Source organism: Sprattus sprattus (genome assembly GCF_963457725.1).
Source record: "Sprattus sprattus genome assembly, chromosome: 6".
Lineage (NCBI taxonomy): Eukaryota > Metazoa > Chordata > Actinopteri > Clupeiformes > Clupeidae > Sprattus > Sprattus sprattus.
The window spans coordinates 9,055,999-9,061,998 of record NC_137925.1 but is presented as its reverse complement, the minus strand read 5'-3'; positions in this window follow the sequence as shown (position 1 = coordinate 9,061,998).

Here is a 6,000-nt window from a genome sequence, read left to right as displayed (position 1 = left end):
ATCGTTTAATGTGATTTGCGAGGCATTAGAAATGTGTTTTTGTAAGGCCTGTCTTATCATCTTATATCAAAACATAAGTTATAAAACCTATAGGTTTTGCTGGAAAGAATACTATGACCTAATTAAAGTAAAGAATAGGCTGCATGGATGCATATCAGCAATGAAGAGGCATAGTGAAATCAGCCCCTTCCCCCAGAGTCTGGTTGTCAGTCCTGTGTGGGTGTGTACGTGTGTGTGTGTGTGTCTGTCCATCCCTGGAGCAGATTAAGAGTGAAAAAGGATTATGGCAGCGGTCTGCAATGACGGGATGACAGATGATCGATATGGCGACGACACCTCAGGTTGTGGTTTCTCTGCCTAATTGAGTAGACACTTGTTGTGTCCTCACACACTAATGACGAGGCGCTTGGTAAGTCATGACAACCTAGTTACCTTCAATACATTTCTAGTAGGATTTCTGGAAAGTTCCCAACTTTTTCCCTTCACTTTTAATTGGTGCTCATACAAAAGTTTTGTGTCTCAATCTAAGGGTTTGTTTTGTCCAAGTTAGGCCTATGGCGAAAGCGTGGCGATGGTCTCAATGCTGATGGTGATGCTGTAGTCCTGATGGCTCTCTGGTCCTGATGGTGCTGTAGACATGATGGTTCTCTGGTGCTGATGGTGCTGTAGTCCTGATGGCTCTCTGGGTCATATTGGGATGTTGCTCTGTGCTGAGGCATAGTTGTGTTGTGAGGATGCTGTTGTTGCCCTTAGATACGGCTGTGATTTGCTGTGGCATAGTTGTGTTGTGAGGATGCTGTTGTTGCCCTTAGATACGGCTGTGATCTGCTGAGGCATAGTTGTGTTGTGAGGATGCTGTTGTTACCCTTAGATACGGCTGTGATCTGCTGAGGCATAGTTGTGTTGTGAGGATGCTGTTGTTGCCCTTAGATACGGCTGTGATCTGCTGAGGCATAGTTGTGTTGTGAGGATGCTGTTGTTGCCCTCAGATACGGCTGTGATCTGCTGAGGCATAGTTGTGTTGTGAGGATGCTGTTGTTGCCCTTAGATACGGCTGTGATCTGCTGAGGCATAGTTGTGTTGTGAGGATGCTGTTCTTGCCCTTAGATACGGCTGTGATCTGCTGAGGCATAGTTGTGTTGTGAGGATGCTGTTGTTGCCCTTAGATACGGCTGTGATCTGCTGTGGCTGGTGATTTATCCCCTCCCTGATGAGGTCGTGTCCTTGACCCCTCCCCCAGGCCAGAGGAAGAGCCGGCCTTAAGACGTGCCTGCCAAAAGCAGATGATTGACATGAGAGCTGAGCTGTCGTAAAACACTCTGAGCTCCAGTCCGCTTCCGCGGTGCCAAGCACCCCATTATTTAAGGGGGTTCCTTCCCTCCCTCCTCTGATGGTGTGAGCTGCAGTGTTGATAGAGAGGAATTTCACACCGGTAAATCCTGCTAGTTTCACTGAGGTCAGTGTGTGTGTGTGTGTGTGTGTGTGTTCGCTCTTCATTAGCCCTACTGAAGCAGCCCTACAGCAACCCTAACACATCACACACACACACACACGCCTCAACACGCAGGGACACGACACTCAGTCAGACAAATACTAACATGAAGCACAGCCACAACAACCACAAACATGCCGTGGCTTTTGACCATTTCGATACTACCCTACCTGTCATACAAACTCTAAACCTACAGGGGTTCTTTAAAAGCCAATATACATCTGCCTTTAAACCTACAGGGGTTCTTAAACAGCCAATAGAAATCTGTGGTTCTTAAACAGCCAATATACATCTGCCTCTAAACCTACAGGGGTTCTTAAACAGCAAATAGAAATCTGCCTTTGAAAGCCAATATAAATCTGCCTCTAAACCTACAGGTGTTCTTAAACAGCCAATACAAATCTGCGGGGTATGAATATGAGAGGATCAATGACCCAAAATGTTGTTTTCTGAAATATCTTTTATAAAAACTATTTGTACTTTTTAACAGAGCAGGATGGAAGGACAATGTGCTGCGAAGTCCGTACCAGAAACATGGATGTGTTATGTGTGTAGAGGCGCTGTAAGATAAAGATACAATGTGTGGAAGTGTGTGTATCTGATAAAGATACAGTGTGTGGAAGTGTGTGTATCTGATAAAGATATAGTGTGGGGAAGTGTGTGTATCTGATAAAGATACAGTGTGGGGAAGTGTGAGTATCTGATAAAGATACAGTGTGGGGAAGTATGAGTATCTGATAAAGATACAGTGTGGGGAAGTGTGTGTATCTGATAAAGATACAGTGTGTGTGTAACTGTGCCGGGCAGATAACAGAAAAATGTTGCGTGCCAGTAATAAGTGTCAAACAGCATTTGCACTCCGTGGCCTGTAGCCAATGACATTGCTTTTCATCTGAAACAGCAGCACATCATTTCCTGTTAGAATCACAATCACAGCCAATCACATCAGCCGTGTCAGGTAGCAATCAGAGGCCGTGTGCACCCGTTCTGACGGTCCGCCGGGAAGGAAGCACAGTGAGGAGGTGTGAAGTGGCTACACACACACACACACACACACACACACACACACACACCCTGCAGACAGAGACTGTTTTAAGACTACACACCTGGGGAACTCTGCCCAACTCTGACTGCTCTAGAGACAGAGGAATGCGTGTACAGTCTTGTGTGTGCTGTGTGTGTGTGTGTGTGTGTGCTGTGTGTTGTCTCTCCATATGTTTGCATTATAATTGCAAGTCAATTAGGTTTGAGTGAAAAGAGGGCTGGCCATACAGTAAACTGTGTGTGTGTTTGCTTGTGTGTGTGTGTGTGTGTGGCTGTAGAAGGTAGAGGGTATTACTTGTACTGTAACCTGTGGGTGTGAGTGTGTGTGTGTGTGTGTGTGTTTGATAGAGTGTGTGCATGTGGCTGAGAAGGTAAAGGGGATTACTTGCTGTACAGTAATATGCTGGTCTTGAAGAAAGCAAATCTTTGATGTTGGCAAGGAATTAAATTTTAATCCATGCAGAAGAAAAAAGTCTAATTTCAAAAACACCCAACAGCATCTCTTAAGCAGATTCATCGCTCTCAGTCCCTGTCTATGTTGTGCTTTCTTACTCTCTCACACACACACACACACACACACACACACACACACACACACACACACACGATGTGCCTCGCTCTCAGTTTTACACACCCACTTTCTGTCTCTATCTCACATCCCCCCTTACACACACACATACTCTCTCTTTCTCACACACACACACACACACACAATCTCTTTGTCACACACACAAACACTTTATCTCACACACACACACACACACACACACACACAGGCACTTGCTTTCTCTCGCTCACACACACTCCCTCACTCACACACACAAACACTCTCTCTCTCTTAACACGCACACACTCCCTCTCTCACTCTTTCTCCTCCTCTCTCTCTCTCTCTGAGGAGCCGCTGTCTGCATCAGGCAGCCCTTTGAGCTTGCAGATCTGCGTGGATGAGTGCCTAAGCAGGAGGAGTAGGGCTGATATCATTATGTTTTCAGACACACACACACACACACACTGATATCATTATGTTTTCACACACACAGACACACACACACACACACTGATATCATTATGTTTTCACACACAGAGACACACACACACACACACACTCACTGATATCATTATGTTTTGTCACTCAAAAGTCATGCAGATTTGGGGGATTTAAGACATTATCGTGAAGCAAATGTGCATGAACAAATCCCTCTAAATGAAAGAATCCATTATACTAAAGTCTTAGACACAATCACACACACACACACACAGAAAGAGAGCTACACACATTATGTTGAAGTTATGTTAAAAAGTCTGCAGTACAATATTCCCCAAAAGGAATGTTCAGATGGATTGTTTAGCTGAGTCTGGAGATGAGAGGGGGAGTCGAGCACCACTGACTGGGAAGATCCTTAATGACCTCCGCACACACACACACACACACACACACACAACCACTAGCTGGGCATGAAGATCCTTAATTACCTTCACTTATCTTGCTGCCGGGGTGTGCTATGGGGCAAGGAAGAACCTGGTACATTTTGGAGCGGATTCGAATCACAGGGGATCCTCCATTTTAGTTTTGCTTTCATTAACATTATTGTTTCATTCGTTTTCATTTTAACATTGGATTTGGGCTCTCCCAGGGTCCATCCAGTTAAGAAACCTCTCCATCACAAGATGGACACCATATTAATGATCCCCTATCCAATGCCTAAATGTGTTTAATATTTCCATTAAGAAATAAAAGACTTCCTATCATTTCCATAAAAGATGGGAGGGATTTCTTATTTTTCCGATAAAAGTTTTGTAGTTCTTAAGGCAGCTGTTGAGGTTATACGTGAGTGTGTGTGTGCATGCGTTAGTGTTTGTGTGTGTGTGCGTGCATGTGTTTGTAGGCGTGTATGTGAGTGTCTGTAGGTGCTTGTGTGAGTGTCTGTAGGTGTGTGTGTGCGTGCGTTAGTGTATGTGTGCGTGTGTCTGTAGGTTTGTGTGTGTGTCTGTCTGTAGGTGTGTGTGTGTGTCTGTGATTGTGTGTTCGTTAGTGTGTATGTGCGTGAGCATGGTTGTGTGTATGTGTGTGTCTGTAGGTGTGTGTCTGTCTGTGGGTGTGTCTGTAGATGTGCGTGTGTCTGTGGGTGCGTGTGTGTGTCTATCTGTAGATGTGTGTGTGTGCGCGTGTGTCTGTCTATAGCTGTGTGCGCGTGTGTCTGTCTATAGCTGTGTGTGAGTGTGTGTGTCTGTCACAGCAGGGGTAGAAGTTACGAAAGTGCTGTAAACGGCTTTGGTGTTGTGTGAGTGTTTTGCTGTCTTTGTGAGAGTGTATATGTATGCGTCTGTAGGTGTGTGTCCCTCTGTGTGTCTATGTGTATGTTGGCCTGTGTGTGTGTGTGTGTGTGTGTGTGTGTGTGTGTGTGTGTGTGTGTGAGAGAGAGAGAGAGAGAGAGAGAGAGAGCGTGAGATATAAATGTGTGTTCATCTGGGTGTCTGTGTATGTTGGCCTGTGTGTGTATCTGGTGTGTTTGGAGAGAGAAAGCGTGAGAGATAAATGAGGAAGTGGTCGTGGCTGTGAATCCCAAACATGTTCATCAGAGCTCTACGGTGGCGGATAAGGTCAGAGGTCTTCTGCGGGGTCATGGCGTCGGCCGTTAGGGCGGGTCAGAGCAGAATGTAAAGCTGCTCAGCGCCAGGAGCCGGTGTCACGTCAATAACGCCCCCCGATTACAGAGTCAGCACACACACACACACACTTAGGGCTCAGGCTTTATGTCCTCTAGGCAGTGCAGGTATATTACACACACACACATACTCTTTCTAATTCACACAAAGACTCTCACACAGACAGACACACACACACAAACACACACACACACACACACACATACACAAACACACACACAGACAACCACACGTACACAGGGCTTAGGCCACCTATCCTTACACACATACAATTATACACACTCATACACTTAGACACATGAACATCAGACACAAGTAGTTCTCTCCAAACACACATAAGAGAGACATACAGAGTGAGAGGGAGACAGAGAGAGAGAGGGAGGAAGAGATATACAGAGATAGAGGGAGACAAAGAGACAGGCTTGACTGGTCTCCAAGGGGAAACTGAAGACCTGTCTGTGAGGAGACATGCCGCTCTTTCAGAGCGAGTGTTTTTTAATGCGTCTATATTATATTTGAGTGAAAGGATATGAAGGTGTTTGAGTGGGTCAGTGTTTGAAATAAAAAGTTATAAGTATAGCAAAAAGAAAAATGTGCTGAAAATATATTCATATAATATATATTAATATATATATTAACATAATATATTATTAGATTTTTATAGAAACGCTTTTCATATACACATGCTCTTCATATACACAATATGCAGAAAAATTAAGGCATTTCTGTGAACTTTCACAAACATGAGACAATAAGGCCCTCTACTGGTGAAAATACAGAATTACCATATGTGGTCT